General features: G+C 42.8%; 1 protein-coding gene across 7 annotated transcripts in view; it reads right to left on the bottom strand.

The window, feature by feature from the left end:
* WIPF2 (WAS/WASL interacting protein family member 2) overlaps positions 1-19,750 on the bottom strand; it is a 45,498-nt gene extending 25,748 nt beyond the window's left edge. For 2 of the 7 annotated variants that reach the window (XM_019939365.3, XM_019939363.3), the window contains exons 1-2: positions 19,584-19,750; positions 1,998-2,111 (exon numbers count right to left, since the gene is read on the bottom strand). The gene's annotated coding sequence lies outside the window, so the exon portion shown is untranslated. Of the gene's footprint in view, positions 1-1,997; positions 2,112-4,451; positions 4,636-16,581; positions 16,721-19,583 lie in introns of all 7 variants that reach the window. The other 5 variants (XM_019939364.3, XM_033848315.2, XM_073797151.1 and 2 more) reach the window with 5 other exon arrangements.
* Positions 19,751-20,037: the final 287 nt, after the last annotated feature.

Raw genomic sequence — 20,037 nt, 5'->3', positions numbered from 1 at the left:
GAAACAAACATTTTCAACTAATTCCAGTCACCTCAGTTCCCACCTTTTCTGGGTTTCCAGTTCTACCTACTTTGGCCATGGCCACAGTTGAAATGGTCTCCTAGAATGACCCGGAAAAGAGATTCAGACAAGTCCCTAGTTCTTTCCAGATCCACAGTTGATCCAATCTACATGCTACGGAGTAAGAAATGACCTAAAGGGACAAACTTAAGTCTGACAGTTAGAGTCATTTATTAGGCAAAGCAGTAGTTCTCTAGCAAGGCAAATCTTTTTTTTTTTTTTTTTTGGCAAATCTTTTTTTAAAGTCACCCACTGCAGAAAGCCACTAATACATTATGCAGTTAAAGATGCCTTCTTAAAATAGGCTCAGGGGCTTCCCTGGTGGCGCAGTGGTTGAGAGTCCGCCTGCCGATGCAGGGGACACGGGTTCATGCCCCAGTCCGGGAAGATCCCACATGCCGCGGAGCAGCTGGACCCGTGAGCCACGGCTGCTGGGCCTGCGCGTCCGGAGCCTGTGCTCCGCAACGGGAGAGGCCACAGTGGTGAGAGGCCCGCGTACCACAAAGAAAAAAAAAAATCACTTTTGGGAGTTCCCTGGTGTCCTAGTGATTAGGATATTCTGGGCTTTCACTGCCGTGGCCCGGGTTCAATCCCTGATCAGGGAACTGAGATCCTGCAAGCCATGCAGCATGGCCAGAAAAAAAAAACAATCACTACCAGCACCATGGTTGACTACCAGCAGTGGCTTTCAACTTCTCTTCTGTCTCCACAAAGACTGCAGGCATGACACCCTCCTACCAGGGACACTGAGCAAACAATGATACACTACAGTAGAGTATTATCACTCCCATTTTACAGGTGAGGACTCTGAAGCTCCAGGACTGGGGTTACATGTATGCACACTAGGGAGAGAGGCAGACTGACTGAGCTAAGCGCGACCCCCCAGATCACTCAGGAGTAAACTGCAGAGTTAGGACTCAAACTCAGGTCTCCTGATCCCTTTCTATTTCACCAATCACCATGAAAAAAATCTCCACTGCAAGTTGGTTGGATTTAGCAATTTTCTACTATTTTTCCTAAATGAAAACTTAACCCACTCCAAATTCCTATCTTAGGGATGGAATACAAACAGATCTCTATATTTTCCAAGAGCAAACCAATTTATATAAATTTTTTTTTTTTTTTTTTTTTGCGGTACGCGGGCCTCTCACTGTTGTGGCCTCTCCCATTGCAGAGCACAGGCTCCAGACGCGCAGGCCCAGTGGCCATGGCTCATGGGCCCAGCCGCTCCGCGGCATGTGGGATCTTCCCGGACCGGGGCACGAACCCGCGTCCCCTGCATCGGCAGGCGGACTCTCAACCACTGCGCCACCAGGGAAGCCCAATTTATATAAATTTAAATTAACACAACTTTCCTTGCCCTGACGATTCCCTAAAGAAGCTTTATTCAAACCAATTCAGGATCGACACTACAAGCACTAACCCAATGCAGAGGGTCTGCTTTGAGAACTGCTTTCAGTTAAGAACAAATGAAGTGGGCTTCCTTGGTGGCACAGTAGTTAAGAATCCACCTGCCAATGCAGTGGACACGGGTTCAAGCCCTGGTCTGGGAAGATCCCACATGCCGCAGAGCAACTAAGCCCGTGCGCCACAACTACTGAGCCTGCGCTCTAGAGCCCGCGAGCCACAACTACTGAGCCCATGTGCCACAACTACTGAAGCCCACGCACCTAGAGCCCATACTCTGCAACAAGAGAAGCTACCACAACGAGAAGCCCGCGCACTGCAATGAAGAGTAGCCTCCGATCGCCGCAACTAGAAGCCCATGCACAGCAACGAAGACCCAACACAGCCAAAAATAAAATAAATTTATTTTTTAAAAAAAGAATCTAACATTCCTGAAGTTAAACCTGAGATTAAACTAAAAAAAGGAAAAAAGAGGGTTCATCACGGAATTAAGTCTTTCCTTTCTGATCTATTAAATTAGAACTACAAACCTCACCATCTGTGTTCTTCAGAGTCCCTGATTTTCAGAAAAATTCTCATTCCCTTCTTAAGCCTTTCCACTTAAAAACCATGATAGCTTTTCACATCCTCAGGAGTCAGTTTCTCTGAAATAAAGATCAGAGAGCATTATTTCAAGTCTTCTTAATATCAAATTTATCACAGAATTCAGAGGTAGGTCTCCATAAAACTCAAGCAATGCACTTTTAAAAAGTGCTTTCTTGGGCTTCCCTGGTGGCGCAGTGGTTGGGAGTCCGCCTGCCGATGCAGGGGACACGGGTTCGTGCCGCGGTCTGGGAGGATCCCACATGCCGCGGAGCGGCCGGAGCCTGTGCTCCGCAGCGGGAGAGGCCACAACAGTGAGAGGCCCGCGTACTGCCAAAAAAAAAAAAAAAAAAAAAAAAAAGTGCTTTCTTCTGTTCCTCAGAAGACAAAACCTACTTTTCTATTCAATTTCCAAATATTTGTACACTTTAGGAGCAGGGAACCTCCTGAGGACAAAGACAGAAACTACTTCCTTTTACATTTGATAAATGAAGAATCCAATTTAGTTGTTGCTTTTTATCATATATTTTAAAAGATCTAAGAGGTATTCCAGTTACCACTACAATCTGAGGGCTTTACCCAAATGGTATTCTGCTGTTATAAAACTCAGGTTTCAATACCAAGTTATTTTACAAAGAAAAAAATTTTTATTTTAAATCTAAATCTTAACGACATCCACTTTCATGCTGAGTGACCTCAGGTAACAGCACTCTCCTTTGATCTCAGCTTTGATTACAGAGTAAATTACAGTTTTTGTACCAAAGTACCCAACAAAATCCCACAGGGGAAAAAAAAACAAAAAAAACACCTGACCTTGAACATTTTTAAGTAGGCTGTCTCCCTCAGCAAAGTCTCAAGGGCCTTAGTTCTACCTTACAAGACTCAGTCATATGGATAGGAATTTGGGATGTCAACAAGAAAATTATCTCTCCTTTGTTAAATACATGTTCAATTCTTTAATATCTTATTAAACTGCTTTGTAATATAAAGGAACAGAGAGACAGCTAAAAGAGACATTTCAAGATTCTCACTGAAAGACCATTTAGCTCTGTCTACTCTGTCTCCAGATAATCTAAAGAGAAGACAGTTGTGTCTTCAAGAGGAAAAGGTTCCAAATGTTCCCCCAATGCAATTCTTCTGATCCCATAGTTCAAAACAAACAAACAAAACAAAACACCTCTCTAACAGTATGAGAGATGGAACATAAATATTCAGCAGAAAGAGAAAAATCAGTTGCTCTAGGACAAAGAAAAGTCACATAACAGACAATGGGGTTTTTGTTTGGTGTATTTTCATACCAGGTGGATAGAGGTGGCAAGATTTTCCAAGCAAGGACGTTAAAAACTCACTGATGGGACTTCCCTGGTGGTCCAGTGGGTAAGACTCTAAGCTCCCAATCCAAGGGGCCTGGGTTCAATCCCTGGTCGGGGAACTAGATCCCATATGCATGCCGCAACTAGGAGTCCGCATGCCGCAACTCAGAAGTCCGAATGCCACAACTAAAGAAGTCCACATGCCGCAACGAAGGTCCCATGTGCTGCAGCTAAGACCCGGCGCAGCCAAAATAAATATAAATAAGTAAATAAATATTTTTTTAAAAAAAAGGTTTTACAGATACTAAAAAAAAAAGAACCATTGATGAATCAGCTGTCAAGACCATTCAATAAAATAACCAACCCTAGAAACATTCCCATCAAACAAGTGCAAAATGAGCAAGCCCACTTTGCATATTTCTCAACCATGTTACTGACAGAATCAATAGCAAGAAACCAAGGGTAACTGCAACAATGAAAATAAGTAGAAAATGATTAGGTAGGTTTTTTTTGGCCACACCGTGCGGCATGCAGGATCTTAGTTCCAGGATCTTAGACCAGGGATCAAAGCCGGGCCCTTGGCAGTGAGAGTGCAGAGTCCTAACCACTGGACCACCAAGGAATTCCCTGAATGGGTAGGTTTTTGTTAAAACTGGATTCCAAATTCAACAGCAATCACCCCATTCTGATAAGCATTTCATTTAACAACTATTCCTTAAATAACCCTATAATGGCCCTGGTACCAGTTTAGACATTACCCTGAACTAAGAAACTTTAGAGGAACATTTCATGTATCTGTGTCCATTTTACCCAATGAGCTCTTAAGCACAGACAGCACCGTATCCTTCTATAGTTCTTTCCTATTATTTTACAGCACAGAGTAGGGGCTCATCTGTCACTTGTTGAACCGAACCAAATTTAAAAGTAGCATTGTCTGAAAGAGCAAGCAAGCCTGAGTTGAGGGAAAAAAGCAGTGAAGGATGGATCAATGGGCCAGAAATGGAAAAGACAAGAAAAGAGGTAAGGAAGAAACACAAGGCTATATACACATGTGTAGTTCAGTGCTCCAAAAAATCTTAACTTGCTTACCTTGCTGAGTTTATTCATTCATTAATCCATCTATCATATGATAAACATTTCTTGAGCACCCACTAGGTGCCAAAGCATTGTTCTATAACAATGGTTCCCAAGCAGGGTGATTTTGTCCCCCAGGAGACAGTTGGCAATGTCTGGAGACATTCTGACTGTCATGACTAGGAGGTGTTACTGGCATCTAGGAGATAGAAAACAAGAATGCTGCTAAACACTCTATAGTGCACAGGGCAACCTCCCACAAAAAAGAATTCTCCCGTCCAAAAATGTCAATAATGCTGAGGTTGATAAACCCTGTTCTAGAGGCTGAACTAGACAATTTTTTACAATCTTGGGGCCTATATTCTAGAGGAAAAGATAAACAAGGAAACAAATACAATCTCAACATTTCCATTACTGACAAAAAGAATGAAAAAAAGAGAATCATAAAGGGAGAGTGCAGGAGTAGGGTATAGTGTTCTTTTAGATGAGGAGACGGGTGGGGGCTGGGGGCTGGCTCTCCAAAGAAGTCTCTCCATGAACAGCCAAGCCCTAGAAACATCTGGGGAAAGAGCATTCCAAAAAGAATTCACAAACATCAAAGGGAAAACCGCCTGCGATAGTAATGAGCTTGATGTGTTAGAGAACTAGTGAAAAAGCCAGAGTAACTAGAACAGGGTGAGGTGACGAGTGAGAGGAGATGAAATCTGAGGCCTCTGTAGGCCATCCTCCAAATCCAAAAGTAGTATCCTTCTCCATCCAATATGCCTATTATACCAAAGAAGTCTAAACAAACCAACAGCTTCACACCCAAAGTAAACAAGTTCCATCAGTTATCTCGTTCACTAATCTCACAGACTGTACACCTCATCTCTCGTTGGCTTGAGTACAGCTAGGGACCTAGGTACTAACTGAAAGCCTTCCAGGGTTAAAAGTCCCCTGATGGCAGTCTGCCTACCTGTCCACCTGCCCTTCAACCTTGCTCCTGAAAAGCAGTACAGTATGGAGAAGGAGGGGCTCATTACCACAGCGGCGTAATGGCATCCAGTTCCTAAGTCACAGAACCCCACATGGGAGAACAGCCAGGAGCTACTGCCTGAGAGTATTCACATGCCACTGCAGGAGACTAACGAACAGCAGGAGCCAAACAGGTTCCTATAATTACGGAGGAACTGATGTCAACACTGAACTATGAACACGCCTCCACGTGTTCTAGGACAGAATACAGCAGAGAGTTTCCACTAAAGCACTTCTGGTTTCTCTAAAATACAAGGAAACAGACTAGAGTAACATTCTTGTTATTCATATTTTACCACCCTCCCCGCCCAAAAAAGCTTTATATAGTCTGAAAATAATCTACAGCCCTCGTCTCTCAATGGAAAAGGTGCTCCCTCCCCCTTGAAATTCAATTCAGTCAAACCTGGTGAAACAGATTTCTATCATATGTAGAAATGGAATTAATTAAAATTCCAAGGTTACTCCATGAAGGGAAAAAAAATCACTTTTCCAACTGCGCACATATTTCATCATGGAAATTCAACTCTGCAGCAAATCTGATTGATCCAACAAGTAATTTTTAAAAAAATCACAAAGGGACTTCCCTGGTGGCGCAGTGGTTAAGAATCCGCCTGCCAATGCAGGGGACACGGGTTCGAGCCCTGGTCCAGGAAGATCCCACATGTTGCAGAGCAACTGGACCTGTGAGCCACAACTACTGAGCCTGCGCTCTAGAGCCCACGTGCCACAACTACTGAGCCCTCGTGCCACAACTACTGAAGCCTGCGCGCCTAGAGCCCGTGCTCCACAACAAGAGAAGCCACCGCAATGAGAAGCCCGCGCACCGCAACAGAGTGGCCCCCACTCGCCGCAAGCAGAGAAAGCCCACGCGCAGCAACAAAGACCCAACGCAACCAAAAATAAATAATAAGTAAACTAATTTTTAAAAAAATTACACGCACACCATGATAATTTAAACTGAAAATCCTAGACTTCTGCAACTAAACCTGGATGTTTTACTCTTTACCTCAATGATTTTTCACTGTTACAAGCAGAACACAACCCTAGAAGAGAAAAGGACAGAGGCAAAAGAAAGATATATAACTATATGACGAAATCCTTTCAAATATTATTTTCCTAATAAGAGCATAAGTATACATCCCAAAGTGCAGCTTTTCCCCCTAATATGACTCTTTCCTCTTGTCTCAGATTATTTTTCAAAAGCCCGAAAAACATAAACTCAGAAGCCTACATATTCATAGACGACTTGATGTGGTAAATATTAGGTACCACAGGTTATGATTCCCAGTTACAGGGCAACCCAGCAGCCAAGTCCTCTCATCTAAAATGATCACAAATCAATGAGAAGTCTACTCTTGTGTGCAATAAAATAACCACATCTGTGAAAAATTACTTCAATAAAAAGACGGCTAGAGATAACTAATGCAAGAGCAACTGTAAACATAATACCTGAAAATCGTCCTAAACAGAGATCAGAGAATGACTTCACCAAACATCCCCAGCCCCTACCACACCCCTCAAAGCAAAGAGAAAATCCTACTATCCTGAAAGCACTGAAGTATTGGGAAGGTGGGGGAACATATATAGAAAATAGTCAACTGCAGTAAATCAGTAATAGTTCAAAGTGCCGTAGTGCTTCAAAACATAGCCAGTGATTCATAGTCAATGAGACAATAACACTTTATTTTTATTTTTTGGCCGTGCGGCTTGCAAGATCTCAGTTCCCCGAGCAGGGACTGAACCCAGGCCATGGCAGTGAAAGCCTGGAATCCTAACCACTAAGCCACCAGGGAACTCCCAAGACAATAACACTTTAGATTTAGCACTGTTTTTGTGACTTCATTCAGCAAAACTGTTTCAATGAAACCTGTAAAATTCTACTAGAGCTGTTTTGATAGAGCTGTTCATCTTAGAATGTAAATCTATGTCAGAGCCGACATGGCTTCCTCAGGCTGCATTTTAGCTAATAACAGCAAGACTTCCAACACCTGAGTACTAGGGTACTACACTTGGCCTCTACAACATAGCTAAGACAGGTACTATTTAGCTCCTGATCGCCAAGCGACTCACAGCAACCAAGGAGCAGCAGCAAACACCTCATTTCCAGGTGTTTTACATACCAACAATAAAAGACAACAACTGTTTTTCCTTCTAAGGCCTAGGGATCTACAACACAAAAAGAAGAGAATGTGCCCTCTCATATTGTCAAAGTTAAAAACAAACTTCAGGGCTTCCCTGGTGGCGCAGTGGTTGAGAGTCCACCTGCCGATGCAGGTCCGGGAGGATCCCCCGCGTGCCGTGGAGCAGCTGGGCCCGTGAGCCATGGCTGCTGGGCCTGCGCGTCCAGAGCCTGTGCTTCGCGACGGGAGGGGCCACAGCAGTGAGAGGCCCGCGTACCGCAAAAAAAAAAAAAAAAACAAACAAACTTCAAATCACAGTGCTTTAACATGTCCAAAAATGATGCTGCATAAATCTAAGGCAGATAATTAGTAAATTTGTTTTTAAAGCCTGAGTCAATTTTCCATTTCAAATACAAAAAAATAGATTCCTGGATTTGGACAGTGAAATGATGCAGAGTAGCTCAATGTTCATAACTAATATTTCCTCCCCACCCACACATCCCAGGAACCTGTGGGTTTACAAATGTTGGCTAAAAAAATGGAGTCATACAGGGCCAAAGTTATTACCATTAGCCAGCATTTAACTACAGAAGAGAGGAGTTAATCAGATGAAGGACACACATTCTAATTTAGAAATCCAGACCAAAGCTAGACAGACTAAAATGTAGTCGGAATACAAAAGCAACTTAGGATAGCAATAAATGGTTTAGAAGATCCTTCTAAAACAGAGCTTCCAAACTTGTCTGAAGATAAGACACATCGTAGGGCATCTGTTTAAAAATCAAGCACAAAAAAGATTGCTGGGCCCTAATCCAGACCTACTAAAATCAGAAATTTTGCAGGAGAGAGATCTGGGAATCTGTATTTTCAATGAGCACCTTAAGTATTCTTGGTGTTAGGGAAGTCTGGAACACAGGGTTCTAAAGGAGCATTAGCAATCAACTGCTATCTGAATGGGTTGCAGTAAAGAAAAGGTGATGAATACGTTGGTTAAACATGAATATGTCTGTACATTTATCACACATACACACCATCAAAATTACAGCAAAGGGATTTTTTAAGGCATAAACTTCAAAAAAGAAAAAAAAACGGGAAAGGAGACAACAACATAAAGAGAGACGTCAACAAAATTTTGGAAGCTGGAAAGCAGATGCACTAGTGATAAATAACTTCACAGAAAGGAAAAAGTTAAATGCTTGCAGCAGTAAGAAGCAAGCAGGTTCCTACCACAGAATCTCAGAAAAGGCTCAGAAATTGGAGGCACCTAATACCTCTGGATAAAGGAGTGTAGGAGGGGCTAAAACAGAATTGGTTGAAAGTCTGTATAAGAAATAAGATTCTTCCATCCTCTCTGCCCCCTCCCCCATGATGCCTGGCAGAAGATGAGAGAAGTTGAACCAGAGGGCCTCTTGAACCAAGGGACCAGTCATAGCTAAGGGCAGCAGAGCCATAATGAAAACAGAGGGATCAAGTGGAAGTCTAACTTGTACTCAACAATGAGACCTCTTCCCCCATCCCCAGCTCTCTTCTCCCACTTGGCTCCAAAAACACCTGCTGCTGGGCTTATATTCTCCAGGCAGAAGACTGGAGCAGCCCTCTCTGAGGAAAGTGACCAGTACCAATTCACCCTAAAATGGTGCCCACCACTTGATGAGCCAGGGCTCCACACTCAGCTTTTTAGTGCCTCATCCTTAAAAATGAACAGACATAGCCAAGAATTATCAGACATTTCAAGAAAACCTCTAACATGAAAGACAGGAATCAAAGCAAACAAAACACAATTCCTGACAACATGCAAAAATATTTATATATAAAATTCCAAAAAAATTTCCTGGAAATTAAAAAAACTGATAGCAAGGACTTCCCTAGTGGTGCAGTGGTTAAGAATCCACCTGCCAATGCAAGGGACACGGGTTTGAGCCCTGGTCTGGGAAGATCCCACATGTTGTGGACCAACTAAGCCCACGCGCGACAACTACTAAGCCTGCAAGCCACAACTACTGAGCCCACGTGCTACAACTACTGAAGCCCGTGCACCTAGAGCCCGTGCTTCACAACAAGAGAAGCCACCACAATGAGAAGCCCGCACACCACAACCAAGAGTAGCCCCCACTCGCCACCGCAACTAGAGAAAGCCCGCATGCAGCAACAAAGACCCAACGCAGCCAATAAATAAATAAATTTATTTTTTTTAAATTGATAGCAAAAAAAATTGATAGCAAATATTAAAAATACAATAGAAGAGTTGAAAGAAAAAACTAAGGTTATCTGAAAATTGAATGAGAAAAAAAAAATTCACAAGAGAAAAAAAATTACAGGGCCATTCTAGGAGTTTCACCATCTGGATTCCCCAAAAGGGGTTCCCAGAAAGAGAGAAGAGAGAAATAATTATCATAGAGAGAATACATTATAAAAGATGTTAATACAAGAAAACTTCCCAAGACAGATGGAAATAAGTTGCAGACTGAAAACGCCCACTGAAGGTCAGCCATGATGATTTTGTTTTTTGGCCACACCACCAGGCTTGTGGGATCTTAGTTCCCTGGCCAGGGATCAAACCTGGGCCCCCAGCAGTGGAAGCGTGGAGTCCTAACCACTGGACCACCAGGGAATTCCCAAGTATGATGAATTCCAATAACCATCCCAATGCACATCACTGCATTTCAGAATACCAGGGATAAAGACAAGACCCTAAATGGGACTTCCCTGGCAATCCAGTGATTAAGACTCTGCGCTTCCACTGCAGAGTCTTCCAGGGGGTGCAGGTAAAGACAAGACCCTAAAATCTCTCAGAGGAAAAACAGATCCCACACAAAGAATCTAGAATCGGAATAGCATCAAACTTCACAATATGATTTTTGAAAGTTAGAAAATGACAAAGGCTTAAAATTTCCAAAGAAATATGATCCCCAACATAATATTTTATATCTAATCACACTACCAACCAGCGTGAGGGTAGAAAAGAGATGATTCAGACATGCAAGACCTCAAAAAATGCACCCCCTCCTATAGACCTTTTTTCATAAAGCCTCTGGAAGAGACTCCACTAATGTGTTCGAGTGTACTGAAAAGAGAAACTTTCATCCGAGTTTAGGGATGAATTAATGATTGACACTCAGAAAATCAAGCAAAAAAAAAAAAAAAGAAAAAAGGCAATTATTATACTTGGGGAAAAAAGTATGAAGAAGGAAATATAGTACACAGTCAATATACTGGATGCTTTTTTTTTTTTCCTTCTTTTGATAACACTCACCTCTACTTCCTTCTGGACTCATGGCAGAGGAGGGAGGCTGGAGGTCTGGGAACTACTTTTCCTAGAATCCCCTGTCAACGAGGTTGTGGTTTAAATTCCACCGACACAACTCATTCACTCAAGATCTGGAAGATGGAAGGAAGGTAGATGCTACTACTGACCTTCCAGGAGCAATGAGCAGGTGTGTGGCCTCCAACAGATGACAGACATGTGGTTTGTAGCAGTTTTCAATATTCTGTAAATTGCCTGCTTTGGTGTTTAAGGCAGCCAAGATTATTAATGGTTGCAGTTTCTTACAATCCCCACAAGTGGCTTTCCCTGACCTATGCTCCCCTGGCCTTCCAATGATTTGGTAATCTGTGAAATCTCAAGAATGGTTGGTTTTTCTATTTGAATCCTGATATATAATACAAAATATTGATTTAATCAAGATTGTGATATATCTCTATTAGGCAGATAGCAGGAAGGGTTGAGCGTGAAAAGCAACATAAGAATGCAAAATTCAGTGTCCACAGTAGAAATTCAATAGATAATATCTAAGAATTGAAAAACTAAGACGTAACAGTGTGAGTATACTATGTAGAAACACGAAGGTACATCAGGAAAAAAATACCAGAAGTATTCAAAGTGATTGAGGACAAATAAGGAGAAATGGAGCAGCTTTTTAAATTGTAAGACTTATAGTACTATTTGACTCCTTAAACGATGTATTCTTACTCTATTGATTTTTTTAATTTAATTACTAAAAATCAAAAAAATCTAACACCGTATAAGCAAAACCAAGCTTCAGACTGACCAAAATTTCAAAAAAATGAGGTCAGTACTGGATCTGTTACCAATGCAGTTAAAGAGAGTAGAAAATCCCAAACAAACCAAAATAACCCGTGTCTCACTCACTGTAATGGAAGCAGGCTGCCTAATGCAACCCGAATCTCTGGCACAGCCTGGGTGTAACCAAACAATGTTCACCACCCCAGAGCTCACTGCACCACAGGTCAAATATGGGAGGAACTTCCAGGCCACTATCAGAATTCGTGACCAAAATTTAACTGCAAAGGTAAGCACAAAAATAGAGGGATAAATCTTAAAATCAATTACCTTAGCCCCCTTTTTAAAAGGTCTTCTCCTCAATTTAATGCAACTAATTGAAAAACAAAAATAACCATCTGTTGTCAAAATATCTTTAGAAGTTCTAAGAAACTGTTAATGAGATTAAAAGACTGTTACCAGGTAGGCTGAAACCTAGTCACCGATGACAAAAAACAGCTCTTCTCACTCTAGGTTGGCCATCTCATAGTACTAGCCCTCGACTTCTGTGTGCCTTCCTTCATTTGCACACCCCAAATATAAAAGTAGAAAGCTTAGACATAGAGCAGTCAGAAGTAAGGAAAATCAGTGATGACAGTCTCCGTTAAGAAAAGGCCTGGGCTTCCCTGGTGGTGCAGCGGTTAAGAATCCACCCGCCAATTCAGGCGAACGGGTTCGAGCCCTGGTCCGGGAAGATCCCACATGCCGTGGAGCAACTAAGCCCGTGCACCACAACTACTGAGCCTGTGCTCTAGAGCCCGCGAGCCGCAACTACTGAGCCCACGTGCCACAACTACTGAGGCCCGCGTGCCTAGAGCCCATGCTCCGCAACAAGAGAAGCCACCATAATGAGAAGCCCGCACACAACAGAGTAGCCCCCGCTCGCCACAACTAGAGAAAGCCCGCATGCAGCAACAAAGACCCAACGCAGCCAAAAATAAATTAATATTTTTTTAAAAAGGCCTGAAAGAAAATTTAAGCAGATGCTCCATAAAATGTTGATCCAGACTCCACATGGAGAGAAGTGTCATGCCTCATTTCAAAGATAATATATTAAGTCCCAACTCACCACAGATAATCTTATAACAAAGCTATGACTTTCATTGGAGAGTCTCTTTCTCTCACTCTAACACCCTTAAGCCATCAGATACACATACGCTCCTTGCTGAAATGCTAGAAAAATCTGCACATTTTCATTCCTTGATCACTAGCGATGATCTGCTAAACCAAGAGTCTACTTTGAGCTATGAAAACAGGGCAAGCTGATCCAATTACACAAGAAAGGTACTAAATCAAACAGGACCACCTGGGCTTTGGGGAAGAGTACTGTGATTCCTGAACAAACGTCAATATAAAATATACAGCAGATATAGCAGATAAAAATGTTTTCATATATTAAGAGTTATAATGGCCCTTGAGCTACTGATTCATTTGCATGTCCAATAAGTCGTAGGCATCATGTTAAGACATATGGCCTAGATGATGGGTATGACAAATTATATTCAGTAGTTCACAATAAGAACATCTGTGTTCTCTCTCCAGCCTCATGAGGCTTACAAAAAAAAACAGTCAATAGTCTCCAGAAGTGAAGGTTTTCTGTTTCCTAAATAAGCAGGTCTGGCAAACTAACAATCCCATCATCCCCCATATAAGAATTGCTCCCCAACAATCTCCAAACCAGTTCTCAAGAGCCCAAAACTTTAAGTCCTAATCCAGCCACACAAGTTTAATTTGCAGGACCTAAAAGAAATCAAGATTAAAAGAATAGGCTTTACCCAGGAAAGTTTTTAGAAAACACGTTCCACCGTACAGGCATCATACTCCTTCATGATATTGATGGTTTCAGCATCAACACTGGTCAACTACTACATGTGGAAAGAAGTGGCAGGAAAAAATGTCTATTGTAAAGGTTGAACTCAAAATTTACTATGCCATTTATCTGTACCTTTGGAGAGCTCACACTCTCTGAAGCCTTGCCTCCTATCTCTCTGCTTCTCACTCCCTAAGCTCCAGACACACTGGAACTTCCTTCAATTCTTCAAAATAGCCGAGTTCTTTCCCTCCTCAGGACCTTCATCTCTGCCATTTCCTCCCCTCTTCCTTTAGGTTTCAGCCTTAGAAGTCAATTCCTCAGGGACCTTCCCTGAGTGCCTGCCTTCCCAATGAACCAGGATCAGGCTTCTCATTAGCTCTCTCCACAGCACTTATAGCAAGAGTAATTAATTATTTGTTTAATGGATGTTTCCCCCACTAGACCATAATCGCATGAGTGCAAGCTCTGAGTCAGTTTTGTTCACTGCTGTATCTCCAGCACCTACCACAGTGCTTGGCACACAGCAGGAGCTCAAAAATTGTCACATAAGTGAATGACAGGGCCCCAAAAAAGCAGCTTCAGCAATTCTACTTATAATTTACCCTACAGATACGGTCACATATGCACAGGACCAAATATATATAGTTATTCACCGGAGCATAGTTTGCAACAGCAAAAGACTGGAAACATTAAATATCTACCAGTATAGGGCAGGTGCCCACTCTCTTTACTGTTCATGCGGAATGATGGTCAAAATAAGTTTCTTACAAACTGCAGATAGAATTAGTAGTGTGCTACACTCGTTTAAAAAAATGCAAGAAATGTATGTATTTGCTTTACATGTACACAGTATCTCTGCAAAGGATCTCAAGAAACTGATAATATTAGCTGACTCTGGGGAGACGAACTGGAATGAAGAGTAGACAAGGGTGGAGGGCAGACTATTGACTGTAAACCTTTTTTTTTACCTTTCAAATTCTGGGCCACGTGAGTGTATTATCTATTTAAAAGAATGATATTTGTCAGGACTTCCCTGGTGGTCCAGTGGCTAAGACTCCACGCTCCTAATGCAGGGGACCCAGGTTCAATCCCTGGTCAGGGAACTAGATCCAACATTCATGCCGCAACCAACAGTTCGAATGCCGCAACTAAAGAGCCCGCACGCAGCAATGAAGATCCCGTGTGCTGCAATGAAGACCTGGCGCAGCCAAATAAATAAATAAAGTATTTTTTTTAAATAATATTTGTTAAAGACAGTCCTGTCCTTATAAGACAGTGATAGCAAGAGTTTAAATTAATCTCATACCTGGATCTTTGATGACAAACACCCTGCCTACATCTGAGCACAGGGAAGGTAGAAGTGGAAAGAAGGAAATCTCACTATCTACAAATCTTAGACAGCTTGTCCCACAGTAGACTGTACCACTTTAGAAAATGCCTTTTTTTCTTTTTTAAACAACCAATTGTTCCAATCTGGACTTATGGAGAATGTTTCACAGTCAGAGGGATTATTGGGAGGAAAAAAAAGGGGATTATTGGATTCAGCATTTCTATAAGCACAGAAAGCCGGTTGATGAATTTGTACTGAAGAATTATCATAAATACCAACTAAAAACAAATTACTTTCACTCAGGGGCCTCAGTCTAAATGGAGCTTAATATGAATCCATGAAGTTTAAGAAACTAAAAATTTTCTGAAAACCAATTATTAAAATGGGGAGGACATCTACACACGTTCCTTGGATATACAGATGTGCCAAACTTCAAGACACTCTTCAGGAAAGAAAGACCTGAGACTAGGCTGAACACAACTCCAATAATCATATTTGTTGCCACAATCAAAGCCCTGGACCAGAGTCAAAACCTTTGGATCTGAACCTGCATATCAGAAACAGAATACTCTGGACTAACGATGGCAAGAGAAAGGTGAATCCAGGGCCACCAAGAAGAGGATTAGTTTTGGGGTTATCTCCAATGTTACAAGGGCCACTGTCACACACTGCAAGAAATGATCTTCATAATCCATTCCAAGACCTAATGGAGACACAGTTATCTTCAAATAATTATCCCCTGAAAAACAAAAGGGTAAGGACTTCCCTGGTGGCGCAGTGGCTAAGACTCCGTGCTCCCAATGCAGGGGGCCCGAGTTCGATCCCTGGCCAGGGAACTAGATCCCACATGCCGTGGAGCAACTAATAGTTTGCATGCCACAACTAAGGAGCCCACATGCAGCAACTAAGACCCGGAAAAACCAAATAAATATTTTTTAAAAAAGGGGGTATTCACTAAGTAGAACACACTGAAAAGGACATTTACCAAGTAGCATTAAGTACTTAGTGTAGGGCTTCTCTGGTGGCGCAGTGGTTGAGAATCTGCCTGCTAATGCAGGGGACATGGGTTCGAGCCCTGGTCTGGAAGGATCCCACATGCTGCAGAGCAACTGGGCCCATGAGCCATGGCCGCTGAGCCTGCACGTCTGGAGCCTGTGCTCCGCAACAAGAGGGGCCGCGATAGTGAGAGTGCACTGCAATGCACCGCAATGAAGAGTGGCCCCCACTTGCCACAACTGGAGAGAGCCCTCGCACAGAAACGAAGACCCAACAGAGCAAAAATAAATTAATTAATTAATAAACTCCTACCCCCAACATCTTCAAAAAATAAATAAATAAAGTATTCAGTGTAGTCATACTAAATTGCTCTAACTTTGCCAAGCCTAAATGGCAAGTTAGAAGCCAATTCCTGGCTCCCTTATTTGATAACCTATTTGCCTCCACAGGCATGGTAAGCCAAAATATTAAAAGACCTAAGACTGACACAGACATTAGCAAATGTATCACCTTCTTTCCCTACTAACATTGTTTTTCTCCATAAAGTTCTATTCAGCATTTTAAAATACCCCTCGATAATAACACCAAGAAGTGCGTGTGAGTTTAGCCTGTGGCTCCCCAGGCTCAAAGGCTTGGGAGTGAGCGTGAGGCGAAAAAAAAAGTGGGAAACACTCTTTCTCTCTTCCTCAATGCCTTGGACTTTCAAAGCTAGGCAAAGGCAATGATTCTGCATTTAATCACCAGATGAATAAGTAACAGATTTGAATTTAGGAGAAACATAAAGGCGTGTAAGAACATTCAGTAAAGAGTACCGCCTCCATTTCCTTGCAGAGCAGCTCTCAGGATCTGCCAATGAACCTCACTTTGACATGAAACACCCCATCCACTCTAATCCGGGCCACATCCCTCAAGAGACAGTCAACCGGAACTCTGCCAACTTCTGCTCGGGAGCTGTGTAAAGAACAGTAGCAACAAGAGCCTACTTTGAGAAGGAGATCAACAATCACACTCAAGAAGAAAAGAAGTTATTTGGCAAAGGGAAGCATGTTGCCAAAATGTTAGTCACAGCTTCAAGGTCCTGGTTTGTGTTTCTGCAACTATTCTTTTCTTTGACAGAGTCCATTCTCTGGCCCAGCAAACCCAGCTCAGCTTCTGTCCACCCTCCCCATTTGAAGCAGTCAAAAATCCTTTCAATTTGGTGGTATCAAACTGTGACACAGACAAGATGTCCACCAGAGACTGAAAAGGAGGAAAAAAATGTGCAATTTGCCATTTCCCACTTCGGACTGGCTCCAGTAGAGCAATGGAAACACATGACAGGATAGGAAAAATGGAAAACCATTATGTGAAAGAAGCAGGCTATACCAAAAGTCTGCCCAGAGCTCTGAGCCTCCACAACTTATTTCAATACCTTAAAAACAAACCAAAAAGACACACTGTAGGTTGAAATGACAGCAAAATATTAAGCAAGTTTTTACCCCCAAATAAGTGTACAGATGGGTTACATCCTGATAAACCTATTGTAAGTTGAAAATACTGTTAATTCGAAAAGACATTTAATACGCCTAACCTACTGAACATCATAGCTTAGCCTAGCCTACCTTAAATGCGCTCAGAACACTTACATTAGCCTAGAGTAGGGCAAAATCATCTAACACAAAGCCTATTTTATAATAAAGTGTTGAATATCTCACGTCATTTACTGAATACTGTACTGAAAGTGAAAGACAGAATGGTTGTATGGGCACAGAAAGGTTGTAAGTGTATCAGCTGGTGTGGCTGACTGGGAGCTGCGGCTGTCTGCCTCTGCTCAGCATCACAAGAGTATGGTGCCAAATCAGGGAAAGATCAAAATTAAAAATTAGAAGTACAGCTTCCACTGAATGCATATCACTCACACACCATTATGAAGTTGAAAAATCTTTAATGGAACCACGGTAAGTCAGGGACCACCTGTATACACTTCATACCTGCAGTTCTTCCTGGGGTTGGGTTGCTGAAACAGCCTGAATCAGCAGGCCCACGGTTTTCAAAATTACTTTAAAACAATAAGAACACAGGTTCAAGTCCACCAGGTTACTCTCCCAAAGAGCCCAAGAAGTCAAGAAAGAACATCCGACAATTTTCTCTTCAAAAGAAATAGGACTTGTGCTTTCCCTTCTTAAAAGCCATCAGTAAAACCAGAAAACTGTACAGTTCTCAACACCTTCCACTTTCCTCTACATTTCACCTTTGTGCTGACATCACCTAACTAATCAGTACCAACTAAGGTAAACACTACTCTGATATCAAGTGTGAGTTAGAATCTGCCCCTTCTTAAGCAAATCCACATCAGACTTCAGAAATGCCAAGACCTTCAGGAACACTTCTAAGCTAAACAAATTCACCTAAGGGCAAAGTGTTTATAGAGTATTATGCCCAAAGAAAACGCTAGAACAGTCAAGATGCTAAAGGATTAAGAATAAAGAAGCTAAAATTGTCCACAAGCACACTGCTTCCCCAACAACTGGCAAAAAGGGCCAAAGTGACTGGACCAAAGCAAAAGGCTCAACTGTCTACAACACTATTTTCCAGTGAATTCTCAAAGACAATAAAATAGAAATAAAATATTGCATTCTTCCACATTCTCCATCAACCAACCTTATTTATTCCCAATTCTAACTTCCCCATCTCGGTCTTGATGGCAGCCAATACAATGTAACACAACAATATGAAATTTTTGGCTACTAAAAGTTGACACTGAGAAAAGTTTAAAAATTGGACATGTATCAAATCAAAACCAACTCTTCCCTGGCACAAAAAAAAAAAAAAAATGTGCAAGGCTGAGAGGAAGAAACTGGGAAAGACATGTCTTCTAAATATCAATATCTCAATCCAATTTTCAGGGATCACTTCTTTGCAACCACTTTAAAGATCCCATTTGGTTAACACAATCTTTTAGAAGCAGAGAGGGATCAAACCTACATTTCCAAGGGAAAAAAATGAGACAGTTTAATGATTTGCCTCAAAGTTACTTAGTAAATCCTTAGGAATCCTTGTTCCCTGAGGTTCTGTTCTGGTTTGTAAAAGGAGAAAAAAAGTCACTCAAAACATACCATAAGTCATTCAGAAACAAACATAGGGCAAAAATAACACGATGAAAAGGGAAGTGGATCCTGGAGGTGCCCAGAACTAAGACTTCACATCACTCCAACCTGAACCTTCAATTGCAGGTTGCTCCCATGCGAACCCCAAGGTTTCTCAATCCAACGTTTAACTCAAATCTGATTCCTTCTCAACTAATGTTCTCCAGATTCCCTCTAGAGTAAGCAATTTCCTCAGTTATCCCTTCAACCATTGGTTTTCACTCATCAACTCCCAAAATGTCACGGCGGCCTCCTCACCCGGAGCATCCTGTTAATTACCTGCTCCCAACAGGTCCTCCCTCCCCATCTCCCTTTTTGCGCACGGTTACCTCGTTCCTCACCCTGAGTCGCCGTCTTACCTTACCCAACCCTTCAGGATCCCTTATTTCCCGTCTCTCAATAACCTTCCTCACCTTTTCACAGTCGGCGCTCGCCCCACACCAATTCCCGACCACTCCTCCCTACTTAGATTCCCCACGCCCCCTCTTCTCCAGGTTCTTCAGGCCCAGCCCCCACTCGCCCTCCCCTCAGGTCCCGCCCCCAGGACCCCTCTCTCCCACAGGCCCCTCCTCCAAAGTCCCCCACTCTCCTCAAGCCCCGCCCCAATCGCCCCTCCCCCGGCTCTCCCTCCCATTCAGGTCCTCAGGTCATTTCAGCGACGGACCCACCCTCCCCGGCCTCTTCCCGACCTGGGCACAGCGGCTCCGGGAGCAAATCCTCCGCCACCTCCGCTCCGGCTCCGTCCCGTCTTGCTCGCCCCCCGGCAAGCTCCCTTTCTCGCCGCCGCCCCTTTTGCCAACCCGGAAATGGATCTGCTCCCACCGTCCCCAGCGTCCGCGAACAAAATGGAGGAGGGGGAAAAGGAGGAGGGAGCAGAGCGCGAAGAGAAGCTACACGCATGCGCCCCTGGAAAGCCCTCCCCCTGCCAGGGCACGTAAAGGCGGAAGTGGGCGGGTGGCCGCCATCTGCAGAAGGTCGCAGGAATTTGGTTTAGCAGCTAAAAGCTGGGATCGCAACTTTGGCTGCGATTAGAATCACCTGGTAAGACTTGACTAAATAGTGATACCTGAGTTCCATCCCCAGAGATTCTGATTTAATTGGTCTTGTGTATGGCTAGGCATCGGAACTTTTAAAATTGCGAAA

Source organism: Tursiops truncatus, chromosome 20 (assembly GCF_011762595.2).
Source record: "Tursiops truncatus isolate mTurTru1 chromosome 20, mTurTru1.mat.Y, whole genome shotgun sequence".
Taxonomy (NCBI): Eukaryota; Metazoa; Chordata; class Mammalia; order Artiodactyla; family Delphinidae; genus Tursiops; species Tursiops truncatus.
The sequence above is the reverse complement of the archived record's forward strand: the minus strand, read 5'-3'. Positions and strand labels throughout refer to the sequence as shown.